The sequence below is a fragment of the Mauremys reevesii genome, unplaced genomic scaffold, assembly GCF_016161935.1.
Source record: "Mauremys reevesii isolate NIE-2019 unplaced genomic scaffold, ASM1616193v1 Contig100, whole genome shotgun sequence".
NCBI classification, from domain to species: domain Eukaryota; kingdom Metazoa; phylum Chordata; order Testudines; family Geoemydidae; genus Mauremys; species Mauremys reevesii.
Genome location: NW_024100717.1, coordinates 243,380 through 248,186, shown reverse-complemented (window position 1 = coordinate 248,186; position 4,807 = coordinate 243,380). Strand labels below are relative to the sequence as shown.

General features: G+C 44.0%; 1 long non-coding RNA gene across 1 annotated transcript; it reads left to right on the top strand.

Annotated features, from left to right (window-relative positions):
- The first annotated feature begins 1,747 nt into the window (after positions 1-1,747).
- LOC120392567 lies at positions 1,748-4,528 on the top strand. The gene is made up of 3 exons (XR_005591725.1): positions 1,748-1,806; positions 2,241-2,375; positions 4,490-4,528. It is a non-coding gene; the product is annotated as an uncharacterized LOC120392567 (long non-coding RNA).
- Positions 4,529-4,807: the final 279 nt, after the last annotated feature.

The following is a 4,807-nucleotide window of genomic DNA, read 5'->3' as shown; positions in this document are numbered from 1 at the left end:
CCTATGGACTCCAGTGAACTTTCAATCACACCCTTAGTGTAGAAAATGTTATTAATATCATCTAGATTTATTCACAGAAACAGAAAGTGATTTCTTTCATAGCTGATAAATATCCTAATATCATCACTGAGTCTCTGTTTATCCATCTTTAAAACAGAGATAATAGTTACCTACTCCACAGTGTACATTCTGGCTTAATAATTGTTGCCACTTTTAAGAATCTTGGAAGCAAGTTAGTTGCTAGCTGAGTGCAGGCACTTAGACTAGTATCAAAAAAGTCCTTCTTGAAAAGTTCGGTCTTTAAGGACATTTATCAATATTTCCTTAAAGACACCAACCCTTTTGTAAGTTCCTATTGGGCTTTGACTGGACTAGTCTCTAGAGAGGGCACTATGATCACAAAGGCTTGTGTAGGCAGGGCAAGGCTGTATGTCCGTTGCCCTTTTATGGAGATCAGACCTGGTTGGCATGGCACACCCTCATTATGAAGTCCCCTGGCCCAAGACCAGCCATCAGTGCATTCAGCTCAGGTCAGTGCTCAGCTTTGTATCAGGAAGAGCTGATTAGTGGGTTGCTGAATTGTAGCTATTTTAGAAGTTCTGCCCGCTTCCTGGGTTAGGGATTTCAGACATACTCATGAGATACCTAAGGCAGCTCCTAGATGATGTGAGGGCAGCACCCTGTGTATTATCCAGTTCTGTGGTGCATGATGGGTACATCTGGGAAAGGACTGGTCAAAGAGCACATGCTGGAATGCAGCCCCTAGGGCTGCATATGATGACGTTTCTTTACATAAGGGCTCTGGGAGAGTTAACGGCCACAGCGAGGCAGAGGAGTTATTTCACTCTTGGTTGAAAATGCTGGTTTGTCATTTATTTTGTGGGACATTAACTGAATTGAAAAAGCAGCTGGTGTGTGGGGTAAAGAAGGTACATGCCTTTCCAAGGGCTACCAGCCTAATTGTGGACTTCTCCTGAAGGAACTAGCAGAGCAGTCCATTGTCACACTTGCTCACTGGGGGCTTCTGAAGAGAAGGATTTCCATATTTCTGTTGTATGAGAGATATGGAAACAGTTTGACTACCAGGCCCAGCTGCACAAATCACATCATTGCTGGATAAATTCCTGTCCTGTGTCATTTATGAGGCGATAATCACCTGGGGGAAAGTCCTTCGAATGTCGATTCTAATCCCTTCCCTAGCTAGTGATCAAAGGTTTGTATGTATTACCAATCACCAGAGCATCTATGGATTTTGCTCCTGCAGAGTACAGTGATAATAAAACAAGATGACAGTCATGATGAGAAACATACCCTTTCCTGAGTAGCTTCCTTGCTGATCAGGTTTGGGTGGAATTTGGCTGATCATCGACTCTACCCCTCTTACCCCCACCCACATCATTTCAGATTCTCCACTATATGAATCTCCCATCAATTCAACTAACTCCGTTCTTCTTTATCTATTCTCCATGGACCATCAGAAGTAAACACAGCCCTTTCTGATGGTTTGAAGAAATAAACTCAGTACAAAGCAAAGCAGTATCGAGAAAGTACATGAAAGGGAACTCTCTTACAAGATCATCTACAGTGTGGAAAATAGAAAATACACTAATTTCAGTCATTTCTCAAGATCTCCAGTGATGGAACCTCAATTCCTATTCTAGGCAATTTACTCCTTTTGTCAGAGATTGCCGTTTAACTCCCTAGAAAATTTGATTAATGTCTAGTGTGAATGTCTCTTTTTATCCAGTTACAATCGGAGTACCATCAGAGGAGGATGGATTACGTGAAATCAACGCTGGATTCTTGGTAAGAAAAGAGTTTTGCATTACACACATTATATCGTGTGGGCGGTCGGGAAAGATGAGCGTTAAAGTCGCATAGTTAAGACAACAGTCTCCGAATGGCACAGAGGCTGACAGCTTCCCAGATAACCCTGCAGGCAGCTCTTAGTATAGAACGAATCATGTCTCCTTCTTAATCTCTTGACTGTTGTGTTGCTGAATGTCTGGGTTCCTCTCAGAGATCCCGTTCCTCAATATCCTTTTTCTAGGTACCTGAAAGGTGCATTAAGCCACTATTTTCAATGGGGTTTCCCGTTCAATATTAGAGTCAGCAATGATTTAGCTCCTCTACTCTTCACTGTTTTCCTTCTAGCACTGTCCCTAAATTGCTGTGCTTATTGATACTTTATTATTATCGGGAACTCACTACTAATATTTTGTTGTTTCCATTTTATTTAGGATGAAGGGGCCATCGAGGGCCAGACCCCATCTCCGCAGTAAATTTGCTGCATCCCTCTGGCCCCTCACTGCCTTCTTTATGCCCAGTGAAGGCTCCTTATATGCCACAAAGGCATATCAAGCCTCATTCAGCAGGTAATTCTGGGATCAGCTTCCTCCTCCCCTGAGTATCCAGCACTTCGGGGAGCTGAACTCCCACCATTCGGAAAGGGTGGATGCAGCAGTCATTGAAAAACACTTCCCACAGGCAGAGATCTCTATCCTGCCTAGACCCCAGTCAAGTCTGGGTTTAAAATACTCTGGGAGGGCTCAGGCCCTCAGCACTGGACTCGCTTTTCAAGTGATGAGGCTTCTCTTCAAAGAGGAGAAAGAAGGGAGTCAGGGACAGAAAATGAAGTACTCGCATCTCTAGGTTGATGACAGATTCACTGTTTGTGTTTCACTGTAGACTGTAGGGCAGGCTCAAGGTGAGGAAGACAACTACTATGTTGTCAGGGTTTTTATCAAGCCATTTCTACTGTCCAGTCTGGGGAAGGAGCAACAGACAGTTCCTTTAAAGAGCCCAATAATCACTTGTAAGGAGAATATTCCTTAAGATTCAATGCCTCTGAGTAACGTCTTACCTCCTCCCTGATGAGATGGAGTTTTCTCCCTTTGTGACCAAGAGCAACAACAATAGCTCACAGATGTTAAGGTCAGAAGGGATCATCGTGATCTGACCTCATGCACATTGCAGGCCACAGAACCGCAGCAACCCATTCCTGTAATAGGCCCCTAATCTCTGACTGAGTTACTAAGGTGTGATGGAACAAAGCACCTGCTGTGATGGCTGAAGGCCATGGAGGGGTTAGGCAGCCATTGGAGAGGAACACCAGTGAGTCTCTCGCCCAATGACGTGATATGAGACTTTGAGATACTTAGGAGATGGGTTTCCAAAATAGGCTTTGATATTTCTGCTAGTTAATAAAATACAGCTTTCATTGGAAAACGGAAGGAAATTGGATTAACAGGGATCTTACTGGGAGGTGGGATCATGTGGTGTTGTTAACATGGATCATATCATATGGGGAAGCAGGAGATAGAGAAGGGAATTGCTCCCTGATGCTAATATTTCCTTGTCGTTCATTTTATTTTAGGATGAGTGCTCCTCCTGGGCCTCTTTAAGAAATGACCTTCCTTTTCCTGCCCCCGGTCTGTCAGAGGCACAGATCTACAGCCAGTACATAGCTTTGCTGGAAGAGAGTGGACCCTCTGCCAGAGAGTGAGCATTAGAATTCTTTGTCTGTGTGCACATGGAGAGGGAGGGCAAGTGGGTAGATGTACATATACATACAAGGTTTTGAGTGCAGACATGGAATACGGTTGCCACCCTTCTAAAAAAATGCACTCACAAGACAAATTCTCTGCAGTTGTTTTAGGAAAGATGGGGTTTTGTCTGACCACCAACAGGCCCCAACCATTCTTCCTCCTCTTAACATCTTCTTGCAATGCAAACAGTCCTTTTCCTCCCTCCCAACCTCATCCTGCTACTATCTGTGTAGTGATAGTCCTATTCTCTCCTATCCCTTTCTTTTGCTGAGTGGGAAATGTCTTTTTTTTATTATATCATTTGTGCAATGCTTCGATGGCTCAGTCATTGCTATGGCAAACAAGTTAACTGCCAATGTCTGCAGTTGGATCTGCCCTGTTCCTTACTATCCTGAATAACTAAGAACTGAAAAGGAGAGTTAGGTGGAGGAGTTTGAACAAAAATGGTAGCATCCAAGAAACAACTATGGAATCTTTCAATTAATATCCGCTGGGGAAGATTACAAGATTGTCTGTGAGCTTGTAGCTACAGGCCAGGGAGGGTGGAGGGGAGCTGTGAACACCCTGAATTTGCACAGAGTCAGAGGGTGCCCCTAAAGGGACAATGTGGCAAGTGAGCTCTAGATGACGAGGAGCAGAAATAAAAACATGTCAACTCTTAAATGTGGTGTGGACTTTCCATGACTCTCACCCTCTCATGCCTCACTTTAGCCCATTGAATGGTGGGGTTCGGAAAGAAGAATGGAGAGGGCTGGGAACTGGCCAGCAGCACCATGGGAGAATGCAATAATTGCCGTTAATTTTACAGACACCCCAGCTTGGTCCACTCTTAATGTCAAGTCCTCTGAAGGACAAGCTATTGAGCTCAAACCATGTCCCCGATCTCCTCAATTCGGTAGCAGCTGTCTTCCCATCTAATGAATGCCTTCTCTCTTTTTCAGCAACTCTGCGCAGCCAAAGAGCAGCCATATTACTTCCTCTCCTTTCAGAGGGTCAGGAGGTAAGTGATTTCTACAGTTCTCTAGGGAGGATTGAACTGGATGACTGAATGTGCTGTTTGCTGCACCTTCTTGCATTTTTAGAGGATGTCTTTTTTTAGCAGCAGCAGCATTCAGTTTGCTGAACGATTATGAAACATTTAGTGCTTCTTAAAATCTCCTTGTGCCTCTTTGGAGGCCACATCCTGCATTTCCAGCCACAACAAACTAGAACTATATTTCAGAGAAGACAAAGAGGATGAAATGTTGACTGTGTGACCC